The sequence below is a fragment of the Perca fluviatilis genome, chromosome 10, assembly GCF_010015445.1.
Source record: "Perca fluviatilis chromosome 10, GENO_Pfluv_1.0, whole genome shotgun sequence".
Taxonomy (NCBI): Eukaryota; Metazoa; Chordata; class Actinopteri; order Perciformes; family Percidae; genus Perca; species Perca fluviatilis.
In genome coordinates, this window is record NC_053121.1 from 4,532,388 (window position 1) to 4,547,564 (window position 15,177).

Genomic DNA, 15,177 nt, shown 5'->3' on the forward strand with positions numbered 1-15,177 from the left:
CTCTCCCCGTGGGTCCCAAACTTTATCATACATTCTTTCTCTCTACTTAATCTCTCCAGCTCCATATTTCTATAATCTGCCTGCTCTCTCTCTTTGTTTCTCTTTACCGTCTATTGCAGTCCTGTAGGCGGATAAGCAGATTTCAAAGCCTATCCCCTTTGAAAGGACCTCTCTAGTTTATTTGGAGTGGCTTTAGTGCAGGAGAGGCCAAATTCCAAATATTAACCAGTGGATTAGACACTTGTTGACTGTAGCTCAACTGATTTCTTGATTCAACTGATGGCTCTCTGATGTAGCAATATCCAGCTCTGGCACTAAACCTGTGTTGATTGTTAACTTATGGAAAGCAGAAAGCCCCTCTAAAAAAAAAAAACCATAGACATTGTTTAGTTTTCTCAACATCAGACAGATCATTTTTATGTGCACCAGTTATTAGCTAAATTAAGAGCATGAATTACTAAAACATACAAATCCATTTTTTTCTTTTCTTCCGTTTAGTTTGCGTGACTACAGTGGTCGTCTTGGGCGGCGCTAAGCGCCAAGCGGAGCCAAGGTGCCGCTGCAAAATAGCCTCGGGAAGAAACTTGTTTTGGTGGAACATGTGTATGTTCAAAGGTTGTTTTAGTCGTGCAACAGAAAACTCAGATTCTACAGATAGTCTAGCTAGCTGTTAGACAGACAGACAGACAGACAGACAGACAGACAGACAGACAGACAGACAGACAGACAGACAGATAGTCTAGCTAGCTGTCTGGATTACCCTGAAGAGATCAGATTTGGTGGAACATTTGCGCCCTGCAAAAGAAAACGCCACATACAATACTAAATGAAGTTAACTGTTCACACAATACAGTAACGTGAGCTATTTAAATTAGCTGGCAACATGGTTAAACGTAATTTGCTCCTTCCAGTGTATCGCTGTGTGCATTTTGTCCATAGCAAACCCCCACCAATCTGTCCCAAAACGTCCCAGTTAGAGAGTTGTAAATCTTTACAATCGTTCCCCGAAAGAACTGAGCAGAGGCCTGTACTACGAAGCAGGATTTGGCATTAACGAGCTAACTTCAGGCTCAACCCAGGATTTTCTGTACTACGAAGGTGGATCAGTTGTTATCGGGTTCAATCACCGTGGTAACTCATGCTGAATACCTAACCTGGTCGGGAGCAGGTTAAGTTGGAGATCAGAGATCAACCGGTGTAAAAGCACCGCCTACTGACCAATCAATAGGTCGATTGATAACGGCGTCACCGTTCTTAAAGAAGATCAGGCGGAGCTCGGTGCAGAGAGAGAGAGAGGGGGAGAGAGAGAGAGAGAGAGAGAGAATCGCTCATAAAAGTTAAAACATTGAGAGACCAACAACCCCGTTAACAAGGGTTTATGAAATATAGCCTATATATTTTAATGGGAGGGAATTACATATCGGCTTCTTGAGCGGTGTCGTCAATCGCGCATTACGGTTTGAATTATGTTTTTATATTTTTATTTCCACGATCGTTCCGCACCGCCAGGGTCGCAACTGAAATAATAGGCTAAAGCAACGACTGTTTATGGAAAGCACAAGTGTAATTATGGTCAGATCTTCCTGACTGATGAGGAAGTGATATTAATAAGCGTTGTGATTTAAACATCTCCAGCGTCGGCTATTTATTTATTTTTTGCCAGCTTTCCTCCTGTTTTAGGAAGCAGCGACTGTATTGCGTTTTCCCTGTAAAACCGTGTCTGTGTTCTTCATATTTATGGAGAAATAACATGCAGCTCTGGTAGATGTTTGCGATTGGTCATGCTGTGCAAACACCGCCTCTTTTATGTGAATGCGCGCGTCTCTAGATTGGGAAACCCTGAGTTGACTGAACTAGTTGATAACCAGCGTCGTAGTACAGGTTATCCGGGACCGCGGTTGTTAGGTTAGTTGAAGCCGGATTACTGAAAGAGATCCAGGACAAGTTGATCTTGCTTCGTAGTACAGGCCTCTGGCCTGCCTTGTTGCACAAAAAAAAATGTGTTGTTGTTGTTGCTTGTTAGCTCTAAGTTTGTTGTTGTTTCCCGAAGCGAATGGATTTTGAGAATGGCAAAACACAGAGCAGAAGGTGAGGGAAAACCGGCGCAATTATCCTGCAAATGTTGATCCAGAATACTTAGAAGGTTCTAATATAAAAGTTAAAATAACGGTCTGTGGGCTAGATTTATCAAGCCGTTTTTCGCCTGTTTCCATTTCAAACAGTCATAGCATCAGCAGTGGGAATATCGCAGTCTGCATTCAGCCATATCATAGCACAATAGCACAAGTACCGCTTTGCTACAGCGCAATTTATGGTATAGTGGGCGGAGAAAGACGCTGATTGCCTGATGGGTGTCAGGGTTGATAAATACTATGCAAAATGTGGAAGCATAGCGTGCGCTATTACCGAACTCGCATAAACAGACGCAGCGCAAACTGCGCTAGTGTTAGTAAATTAGGCCCTGTGTGTTGGCACCTGCCCAGTATGCCCGTGTTGTCGTCTGGTGGGCACAATCTATTTATTGCGGACAGGAAAAGCAGCCACCGCCAATAACAACAAAAAAACTGCCGTTTAGAGTGGCAGGTACAAAATGCACTGATTGAAAAAAAAAAAAAATCTGATTTTGATACAATGGAGATTTAAAAAGAATATATATTCCGTGCTCTAAGCGATGTTGGGTGACGCTACTTGTTGATGTTCGAAGTATTTTCAAACAAAACGAGGCTAGCTCGCCCCTCCCTCCTCCTCATCCCGTCAACCGTGTTTTTTTACAGTGTGTTCAGGGGACAGGCAGCTCGCGGACAGTGAGGGGATGTTTGCTGTATGTGACAAAAAATGTTGTAGCCTAAAAAAAAAAAACATGACATCGCTTACAAATTGATCACAAACTGATATGTTTCACCATCCCTTCTCCAACCCCACGTCCCCGCCTTCTCAGAGAAATCACCTTCCGCAACCTTAAATCAATTGATCCACACCATCTCGCTGACCTGCTCTCCACCACTCTCCACCTGGACTCAACCCTCACCTCACCTGATGACCTCACAAACCACCTCAACTCCACCTTGTCTACCTCCCTCAACACTCTGGCCCCCCTCAAAACAAAAACTGTCACTGTCTTTCAACACCTCTTCACCCTGGTACACACCTGCACTCCGGAAAATAAAACAAACTGGCCGCCAACTTGAACGTCTGACAAAGAAATCATCCCTCACAGTCCATCATGAAGCCTATAAACTCCACCTCACTGCCTACAAAGACGCCCTCATTGCTGCCAAATCTGCCTACCTCTCCACCATCCTCACCGACCCATGCCAAAACCCCAGAACCCCCTTCTCCACAATGAACAACCTCATCAAGCCTTGGACCAACACCCTCCCTACCTCTACTCCGGATCTCTGCAACTCATTCCTCCACTTTTTCACTGACAAAATCAACAACATTTACCAATCTCTATCCCCTGTATCTGACCTCCCAGGATCTACTCCAGCACCTACCATGGCTCCTCCTCTCCCCATCTCTCCTGACCTTCCAACCCCTTCTCCTCACTTAGACTTAGACTTAGACTAGACTTAGACTTAGACTTCTCTTTATAGATCCCTTTGGGATGACTCCCGCAAGGAAATTAGATTTCAAGCAGCAGATTTTAGCATCTTACAAAAACACTTTAAATAGAAAAAAAGATTCTCTCTCCCAGCCTCCTCTCCCAGTTTGACCCTGTCACTCCTCCTGAAATCTCCAAACTCATCAGCTCCTCCAAACCCACCACCTGCTCCCTTGACCCCCTCCCTACTCCACTCCTGAAGTTCTGCCTCCCCGTCCTAGGCCCCTACCTCACTAACCTCTTCAACTCCTCACTGTCCCTTGGAACTGTCCCCTCTGCCTTCAAAACTGCCGCTGTCACCCCAATCCTTAAAAAACCTGGTCTGGATCCCTCCTCCCTCAACAACTACCGCCCAATATCCAACCTCTGCTTTCTGTCTAAAACCCTGGAACGCATAGTCGCCACACAACTACAAACCCATCTTCATGCCAATAACCAATTCGAACCCCTCCTATCTGGTTTTCGCCCCCTCCACAGCACAGAAACCGCTCTCCTCAAAGTCCTCAACGACCTCCTCACCTCTGCTGACACCGGTTCCCTCAACATCCTCATCCTCTTAGACCTGAGTGCAGCCTTCGATACCGTGAGCCATAACATCCTGCTCACCAGACTAAAAGACCTCGGTATCGAAGGTACTGCACTCAGCTGGACTCCACTCCTACCTTTCCAACAGATCCCATTTCATCTCTCTCCATAACCACACCTCTGCCACAGCCACAGTCACTCAAGGTGTTCCCCAAGGCTCCGTACTCGGCCCCCTCCTCTACATCATCATCTACATCCTCCCTCTTGGTCAGATACTCCGCCACTTCAACCTGGACTTCCACTGTTACGCCGATGACACCCAGATCTACCTCAGCACCAAATCCCCCCACAATCCTCCTCTCTCCCACATCAACTCCTGTCTGTCAGCTATTAAAACCTGGATGCAACACAACTTCCTCAAACTCAACAGCGACAAAACAGAATTCCTGCTCATCGGCTCCAAATCCACACTCAGCAAAACCAATAACCCCACTCTCACCATCGACAGCACCATTGTCTCCCCATCTTCCCAGGCCTGCAACCTTGGCGTTATCTTTGATTCTACCATGTCATTAAAACCTCCTTCTTTCACCTCCGCAACATCGCCAAAATCAGACCCTCTCTCACACCCCCTACTGCTGAAAGACTCATTCACGCCTTCATCTCCTCCCGACTGGACTACTGCAACTCACTTCTCCTCGGTATCAGCTCTACCAACATCAACCGACTCCAACTGGTCCAGAACTCAGCCACCCGCCTCATCACCCGCTCCAAATCCTGGCACCACATCACTCCAGTCCTAAAACAACTCCACTGGCTTCCTATCTCCCACCGGATCACCTACAAAATCCTGGTCCTCACCTACAAAGCCCTCCACCATCTGGCCCCCTCTTACCTCACTGACCTCCTCTCCTCATACCAACCCTCACGGTTCCTCAGATCCACCTCTGCTGGTCTCCTCTCCATCCAAAACTCTGCAGTTTTGGGGACAGAGCCTTCTCCAGAGCAGCTCCCAGGCTCTGGAACTCCCTCCCCCAAGAGATCCGCACCTCTGAGTCCCTCACCATCTTCCAGTCCCGCCTCAAGACCCATCTCTTCACCTCTGCCTATCCGTAGCCCCACGCCCCCCTCCCTTTTCATCTGTGCCTGAATCTTGTTTTGTTTTGTTCGTTTTGTTCTGTTTTTATAATCTACCCTCCCCTGTAAAGCAACTTTGAGTCTATGAAAAGCGCTATATAAATTCAATTTATTATTATTATTATTATTATTATTATTATTATTATTATTATTATTATTATTATTATCGCTTAGAGCTCCTTTAATAGCAAAGGTTCAACCAAGATGAAAAACTCATGCTTAGTACATTGGAATTTAATGCTTTAAAATCCAAACTTCCAACACAAAGTGCATATGATCACATTTTGTCAAGCAGAATATCATCACTACATAAATACTTCAACAAAATACTTCTAAATGAATCAATGTCAACATCTTGGACCTCACTTTGCCACTATGTGTATTTTACTAGAATATTATTTAACTCTGCAACATATGGCAATAAGTCGAACATAATTCCAGGGTTCTTTAAGATTTACAGAGAAAGCTGCAACCGTGATACCTGATCTTTACTTGAAAGCTGCCACTGAAAATGTGTCAGTCCACAGATTACAGATGATACATGGCTGCGTGTTTGCGTTCTCAGGGGCTTCCTCCTCTTCTTTCTCTCTAATACTGTCTTTATAGTGCCTCTGATGTCCACCCTCCTCCCAGTCCTTCCAATGGATTATCCAGCCCAGCTGTGTAGATTTGTCAGCAACGAGACTGAAGGACCTGAAGCACCTGTATGTTTCTCAGCTATTTCTCGCAAGCTCTTGTCACGCACTTTCTGTCTTCTCATTCGCTCGCTCCTTTACTGAGCCAAGATTCTATCAACCAATGGACCATAAAACATTAATGTTCCATTTGCAGGGTATTACACTATTGTTTCCAAGAGCTCAGGTTTCTGCTTTTTAAGGGAAACAGAACTACGTTTGAAAAAGATGACTGTGAAAAAGTCAACAACTCCTACAAATCAAACTAAAAATACAACTTACGGTCAATGCACAGATGTGATTGAGTGTGCATACTCCCTTCAGGTGAAACCCATATCTCCAGGGCCGGCCCTAGACTTTTGGGGGCCCTAAGCAGGATTTAGTTTGGGGACTCTTCACATTGTAAAATGTTGCCACTGCACTTGGCACTAAACCAACTTGTGTATTGTAAATGTTAGTTTAAGCACTCATAATGTACAAATACGCATTTAAAGACTAATGTGAGACCTATTAGCAGCAACACTATCTTTAAATAGACCAGCTCTGTTATGAGCCCTATTGTATGACATTTCAAGCGCTCTTGGGGGCCCACTGGTAGCCACGGGGCCCTAAGCAGATGCTTAGTTCGCTTATGGGTCGGGCCGGCTCTGCATATCTCTGTCGTAAGCCACTTGCACCAGACGAGCATGGGCATATGCACGCTCTTCATACAGTGATCTGAACCTGTACTTCAGTTATTCATTATTTATTTCAATCATCCTGTTAGTGATGGTGATCCTGATGCCGTTATATACATTAGCATCGATTGTATGAGAATTACTTTCCTGTTTTCTTTGCAAACTTATTGGCCTGTAAAGCTCTGTTGAGACGACATACTGTGACTTGAAGCTCTAGTTGGCTACATGTTAATGAAATAAACACGTGTCTATAATCGCAAAGAGTTTCAGAGATGGAGACAACAACAAAAATCGCTAATAGTTTAGCCTTCTGCTAACCATAGCCTTAAGCCTTTGGCTACAGTTAGCAGAAAACTATTAAAGAGATGGAGAGAAAATGTTAATAGTTTGCCAGATATCGCGGGAGTTTGGTCCCGAGACCGAAATAGGTCTTTGAACAAAGTTTATTTTCTCCTGATGTGTCTTAAAATTGCAATTTTAGTATCAGAATGTTCTGGATATATGTGGCTTGTGACCAACGGGTCCAATATTTATAACAGTGACTATGGGGCGAAAGAATAGCTCATAGTCTGTGTTCCGCTAGTCTCCTTAAGAGGCATGGCAGTAGGAAATTACACTGAGTTTGGGTATCTCGGTTCTAAACCGTCCATGCCTGAGCAGTGAGGTTTAGCCGCAGAAGTGATTTTAATGTCACATTCTTTTTTAAACTCTTTTTGATAAGTCCATCTCCCTGTTTTTAGGTTGCTTTGCAGTGAAGGCAGCTGTTGCCAATGCTGGAATAATTTTCCACCATTGAATCAGACTTTCACCATCTGAAGGGACGTGCATTTGTAGAACAGCCAATAGGTATGCTCTCTCTCTAAAATGACCTGTGATTGGCCAAAGTCTCTCTCTGCCCTGTCTGGTTGAAAATGGAAAGTATGTTGTCAGTGTGGTCATAACTGGGGTATGTAGCACCTTTAGCCACGCCCAACAGTGATGTCAGTGTACTGGCACGCCCGGGAGTACACCCATAGACTGTTAATATTAATGGACAAAGCATCCGGTTCAGTGCTGCAAATGCGGAAGTGCCTTAAACCTGCATTCTATCTGAATTCCAGCAGGGGCGACACGTGCGGTGGCAAAAGGAGGGTCGGTTTCTGTAGAAGTCTACGAGAAAGTGACCCACTTCTCACTTGATTTATTACCTCAGTAAACATTTTCATAATGGGTTTATGGTCTCAATCGCTAGTTTTAAGTCTTCTGCAACACAGAATGATGTTCATTTTTTTTTTTATTATGGTCTCGTTGATTTTAAAATCGACAATAAAGTTTTAGGGCGTGGCTATGATGTGAGTGACAGTCCGTGGCCTGTCTTATATGTAATATAACTATTGGACAAAGATATATTTTAAACCCAGCAAAGCTAAATCTTACCTCGAATTATGTAGGCTAGCTTTCAGCAGCAGTGAAAGTGTGTAACGTAGAGTGTAAGGCTGGTTACACACTGGATGCATCGCGCGAGCGTGTCAGCTGTGTGGCGTGTCCGTTTATATTTCGGCTCCCATGTTAACAGGTTAGAGCTTACACACTGCCTGCATGACACGCACGTCTCAAAAGCGTGCGTGCTAGAAATAGAACCGACGCCTATTTTTCACACGACAGGCAAGCGTGTTGGAAGCGTTTCCAGGCAAAATAGAATAGGAAAAGATGTTTATGTTTATATGTCATTTAGACACGAATACATATTAATAAATGACATGTTGATGTTTGAAAGTCTCTAGGTTTTGATATAAATGCAGATATAAAAGGTAATTAAAAAAATTATTATATATATATAAAAAAATATTCTGTAGCCTATTTTGCCGTCAATACAGCCGACGTTGTCTTTGCTGTAATCAAATCAGTATATATTTATGTTTAACATGGTATTTCAATTTATCAATGGGAAACATACATGTGTCCAGACAAGGCTAGCAGCAGCAGCAGCGCGTCAGACACGTTTCTGGTGTGAAAAGACATAGAAAAATCCATGCAGCCGCCACGCAACTGACACACAACCGAAACGCCACGCTCACGCCACGCAGGCAGTGTTAACGCCTAAGATTCAGATAACTATTCTCTCGTCTAAAATCGTCACATCCGCGACCAGGATGGCTGCGCCCGTAACGGCAAACTCGACGACTCATACCAGATCTCCACAAACCAACGGGTGACGTCACACGCGCTCTGTCCATTAATATTATACAGTCTATGAGTACACCTCTACATCACTGCAGCAATTTAACTTAAACCAGTGGAGGTCAGCAAATACAAGTTTTCATTGACATTTCACTCTTGACAATAGAAATGGTAATTTAACCAAATAAATCTCTCGTCTTCTTTAGCACATGGAGTTTGCTCAGTTGTCATCACATGACCTAAGTATTGAACTTGGTCACATGATGAACAGACTGTTGCAAGATGCGAATGAAAACTCTGGAAAAAGCTTGTAAAGAGTTTTTTTTTCCCCCCTAAAAGCTAATGCTGTTGTGTTGAAATCATAGACTGTATATAAAGTTAGACGATGTGTCTCCACTCATGGCCAAACAAGCCCTTGAAAAGGTGATGGCAAATTACATGAGTCAGCTGTAAAAATGAAACCACCCATGTGCCTAAAGCCAACTTTATAATTGGATCAATCTCTGATTTTATGAAGGTTAAAACCTTTCAGATATTTGTTAATGACAAAAAAAAAAAATCTGATTATCATCATTATGTAGAAATGACACAAAGCATTAGGTCACTGTGTGGGACATTTCTGTACCGCGCAGAGTTTACTGTACATCCATCACAATTTAAAATGTTTTTAAACAATATCTAGTAGAAATTTCTTCAGCATACCTTTTGCACCCTGAAAAGCCAGGTCCCATTCGAGAAGAGCTCATTTGACGAGACAAACTGCTTGTTTGTAAGCTGATCAGGTATCATAACGTGTGCATAGTACACGAGCAATTACATAAAGGCAAGATCTATATCCTTTTAATAAAAATCCTCCTGACAGTTTTTCTAGATTGGTGATCACGTCCAAACAACTGTCAGCTCTGCCTGCTTCAACAGGTTACCCTTTGTTTCATGAAGCTCGATGTTACTCATGCCCATGACATTCCTCAAAGTATTAGCGGCTTGTCTTCGTCAGTCAATTTAATTCCTCCCTATAGTCGCACAAAAGCCTATTCTAGTGTTCACACTGCTGTTTCTGTGGTTTTTTTCAAAGATCATATTTTGGACAATTTAGGCCATTATTTGATAGGGCAGTTGAAGACAAGAAAGGGGAGGGCGGGGAATGGGGGGGGGCTGAGTCTACACACACACGACTGTGCGCTGCATCAGGTACGCTGTTATCGAATTTAAAAAATGTGCAAGACGAGGTTTCTGACAGTCTACTCTACAGCATCAATAATAAGTTAGAAACAAAGTACTGCTAGCACAAGTTAGGCTTTTGGGAATCAGTTAGAATCGCTATTGATTGGTCGCTTCAAAGTCCATATAGGATTCGATACAAAGATCCTTGATGTGGGTCTTTTTTTGGTGAGTCAACAATTTGCTGAGTCACAGAGTAAAACTGGCCTGTATTTCACAACAAAGTGCACGTTATTTGCTGCAGTGGACTAACATGCCTGCTCGGAGGAATGCTTAAAAAGATGCAGACCGATTTCTTGGCCTGTGTTTATTTCAAAACAAAGAATTGGGAGTAAAAATAAAATCAGTTTCTTATTTATTCATATTAGTTATATTAATATATTCTTTTCCCTTAAGGTTTACTGTCCTCTGGAAAGGAGAAATTGTTTGCTGTCGTCTTCTAGCATGAAGACACAGATCCAAGTGATAACTGGTTGCCTTATCTGCTCCTTTTGAAAAAACAAACATCTGTATACTTTTTGGTATTGGTTAAAAAAAAAATATATATATATATATATATATATATATATATATATATATATATATATATATATACGAGCTTTAAGCAGAGTTTAAAGGTTCATTTATAATGTTGGAAATAGACAAAATAAAAACTCAAGAAAACAACTCCACTTACTAGCTTTTTCTGGAGCTTTCCACATGTTGTGGTAAAGGCTCAAAGATGAGGTGAAATTGAAAGATGAGGTGAAATTGAACACAACAAGCTGCGCTCTCAGTTTCACAATGTCAAGGGCTTGATTTGCTGTGTGAAATGAATAAAATGTATACATTCTTAAAGAAGTGAGCATGATCTGATGCCTGATGGCCACAGAAAAAAAAACTAAAACCTGTTGAACCTAATGTAACCTGCAACATCAGGAATACATTAACCATTCAATCCAGGTAAGATCTGCCATTTAGCTGCAGGCAGAAAGAGAGAGAGAGAGAGAGAGAGAGAGAGAGAGAGAGAGAGAGAGAGAGAGAGAGAGAACGAGCAGGAGAGAAAATCAGATCTACCAGATCAGACATCAGTATCATACATTCCAACGTAAATCAGCTGACAAGCCAACACACATTCTGTAGAGCGAAGGCGAGGCAGTGTTGCTCTGTGCACGATTACTTATGCCAGCCTCTCCATCTGACACACACACACACACACACACACACACACGGACTCCTAGGGGAGCAAACTTTAATTTCCATGGAGGACGTAATAAAATACTTTTTTTAAAATACTGATTAACAAATTAGCATTATAATGATGTGGCACTCTTATTTATTGACCAAATAACAAATTATTAATTTGGAGGGGGCCCGAAAAAACGCAGTATGCCTAGTGTAATCTTTGCATTTTATCCGGCTCTGCTTGTATAAGCAGATGACTCGACTTTGCTCTGTGCTTTACAAACATTAGTAGAGTTGAGTTACATACCATCACTGGGTAGAAATTCACAAATTATTACTGAATATTGCCAAAACTGAATATAATTTATTTGGTAGTAGGAATGTCCGTGCTCTTCCTGGGAATGCAAACAATGAATACATTAAATTAAAATGCACAAATGAAGCACAATAAATATATTAAACAAGAATGTAAATCATCAAAACATAATAGCTGCTGCCGATTGTGCTTACACAAGCACACTTAAGGTTATGACTTTGGGTGCAATTAAGTACTTTAATTATTTCATTAAAACAACTGAATTCTGTAAATACTTTAATTGTTGTAATTAAATTGAATTATTCAATTAAAATAATTAAAGGCTCTGCACACCCACACAGTGGTTTCACCTACAGTATGTGCTGATTCAAGCCCCATTTCCATAAAGTTGCCAAACTATGTACTAATAAGAATGGTAAATGTGCAAGTTGCTCCGTCCTAGGTGCAACAAAATGAACAGTTAAGGTGAAGGAAATGTCAATCACGCCCACGTAGCCCTAAATCAGACAACATAGTTATTAATCATGCAATAATGCCAAACATTTGCTTCTCAAATATAGGGACCACTGGCTTTATTGTGTTTTAGATCATTGTAAATATTTGGGTTTTAAAATGTAGAAGAAGATAATGCCTTTGTTATGGAAAATGATGGACACTATTTTCTAGACTAAAGATGAATATTTAAAAAGGGAAATAACCTACAAAATAATAGAAAATAATCTTTAGTTGCATCCCCATAGTGAATTTCTGAAGCTGAAGCTTCTCACTCTCTAACAGCTAAAGTCTGTTTCCTCTCACTCTATGAGCTGGAAAATCTCCATCCATCTCCTGCTTGAACAGAGATTGGTGAACAGGTGTTTAAAATAAATATCGTAACACACAGGTAACTTTTTATTGAGCTCATGTTCAAGTTATTTTCACCTTAACCTGCAGTGACGTGTTATTCTATTATAAATAATCCTTTGATAATAGCTCGGAGGTAAACATGATCCACACTTAAATCCACGAGTGGACACTGCCAGCACAAATCACGTTCTTCACCTGCACTGTGTTTTTGCTGCTGTCAATCACAGATAAGCAAAAGCAATTTGTTTGGATATCCATTTGGATGCCAATGAAAAGATTTTTCTTTTCTTTCTGAAAAACAAAATCTCAGAATTAAACCCGCCTTTGTGTATTTTGTTAGGGGGTGTCGGCAGATTTAACGGTGTCTGAAGGTGTTTCGGGAAAACCAAGCTGAAGCCATTTGGTCTTGTTTTGTGCAGCAGTGTATCAGTATTTTTTTTTTTTAAACTAATTAGGAAACTTTTGAGTATAAAAAAAATTAACTTGACAAAATAACACAATACTGATGCTGCCTTTCAAACCCTTAAGGGTTGTCCCCAGTTGTTTTTAGAGGATATGTTACAGCATGTGATTTAGCCCTATTGTTAAACTCTTTAACTTTGTACTGTAACTCTTGTAGGTATGCAGAACAACTTTATCCAATGAGCCTGACAAAGGCCACAAGCTGTGACGCATTGGACTAACAACGTTGTGCTATATACAGTATAGCCATACAGTCTATGGCTGTACAAGTTGGAGTTATAGTTTTCCCTTCTCCATGGACCCTGGAAGTGGGTAAAGTGGGTGTTAAAGTGTGGACACACTAGGCGGAAAATCAGCCGTTCATTTTCGCCGACCTGACATGTTCAGTCGGAGACAGGGCAGTCGGGACTCACCCGGAAATGGGGAGCGGAATGAGGTGACTAGAGTCTCTCAAAATCTGACGAAAATCTTTTAAACTGACCTTTGTTGAGCTGAAATGAAGAACTGCACGGCCTATTTCTCGCTTAAAGGCTACATCATAAGTTAAAATAACTTCAAAAGAGTCTGTTTTTCATCTCTCTTATCGGGGAACCTCTATGTATGTGTGTATGTATGTGTGTGTGTGTGTGCGTTTGTCTTTGAAATATCTCATGAACTTCATCCAATCTACTTCACATTTGGTTTCCTGGGTACCCAGTGAACTTGGGGTTTGGAATTTGAAGCAGTTTGGACAGCATTTGATATAAAACTGAAAAAAAATTAAACTACAGCGGAAAAAAGGTTGAGAAAAAAAAAGTGCTGCCATATCGCTGTCTGTTCCGTGTATACCATTCACAATAAAAGGTCTAGCTTAAATTCACTCAACATTTCGCTAAGAGGAAGTTAAATAAAAAGCCATTTTTACCGACACTATCGCATAGACACTAAATTGTATAGACACTATCGCGTTAAGTTTCTGTAAGCTGTAAATTCACCACTTCTTCCTTTTCACTCAGACTCGCCTTCTATCTACGCTCACCCTCGGTCCGGTTGTTTTTAGTGTGCTGCTATTACTTATAAGACTAATAACATTATCGTCAGCAAAATCCCCCCACGTATCAAATCCCTACTTTAACGTTAACCGTTAAACTGGTTTGGAAATGAACACCTCTGCTGCAGTGTTAACTTCGTTAACGATACGACGAGGCGAGACAGCACCGCTGTCATTAAAGCAACATCAAAGCACTTTTCCTCTTCGGTCCCCCTACAGGTTGGAAGCGGAATTGTCCATTGTAGTTTGTTATGTCTCATTCGAACTACAGATCGGCTACCCGATCTGGCAAACTTGCATAGTGCGGTTATAGCCGATAGAGGGCCGCAAAGTGAAGGCAGAAGTGCCGTTCACCCCGTTACGAGTTGATGAACCACTGAAACGATTTTGGAAACATTATTTTAAGGTACAAAATAATCTTTGGTTTTGCTTTAAAGGCTGACTGTGGCGATATCAACATGTAATATCATTGACGAAAAAGACAAGGCAACACTAAAATGTAGTTGAACAAAAACTTTGTTAAGCAGCACACACTCACATTCCACAGCCGGCTGATGGAGTCTGTCTCTGTACTTGGTCCAGTTCAGGTGGTTGACTAAGGAAGATTTTTGCTGATATAGGCTCATAACGAGCCGGATTGGGGTGCGCATGGCGCACCGCCATCAGCAAGTCTGTGATTACTCCACATTTTAATTGTGAAATTTTGTGACTAAATTCTGAATCTGCAATGTTCTCTGTAAATGTTGTAGTAGGCTAGCCATCCAATTTCTATATGCATGCAGATGGGAGCTCCAGTTAATATGTGTTATATAGATTTTTTTTTTATCAATTTCTTTAACTTTCATTATTTTATTTTGCCAATCTCCATTTACTGGAGCCTTAAAATGGCCACATGTTGTGCCCTGTGGTAAATTGAAACGTATATAAACGCTATATGTCAGAAAATTATGGTTGGTAATGACCAATGACTGTAAAATACAGCAATTTTTATATTAAAATAAAAATATATACAGTTTTATATAGGCCTACATTCTATGGTAATGCCCTTGTTTAAAAAGGTAACTTAAATTATGTATGGTATTTTATTGGGTTATCTCTCAGTTGAATGTTAAAGGAAGTTACAGTAAACCATAGAGCTTTATTGTGACGGGTAAACGGAAGTGGAAAAAAGCCGGTAAGAAGTGATTTCTCTTAAAAAAAAATGACAAGACGCTATTCTCCGTAGCCTACACGAAGTTATAACAATGTATCGATTATTTTATATCAGTAAAAAAAAAACACATCCATTAAGACACATCCTTTCCTCCATAAATATTTTATTGTCATAGAAATAGCTTTCCTCCACCTCCTCCCCTCGCTGA

At 41.4% G+C, this 15,177-nt stretch overlaps 1 protein-coding gene across 1 annotated transcript in view; it reads right to left on the reverse strand.

The window, feature by feature from the left end:
* Window positions 1-9,554, reverse strand: part of si:ch211-159i8.4 (matrix-remodeling-associated protein 5) — a 48,695-nt gene extending 39,141 nt beyond the window's left edge. The window contains exon 1 of the mRNA XM_039812981.1: window positions 9,480-9,554. The gene's annotated coding sequence lies outside the window, so the exon portion shown is untranslated. The remainder of the gene's footprint in view (window positions 1-9,479) is intronic.
* Between the last annotated feature and the right edge of the window lie 5,623 nt (window positions 9,555-15,177).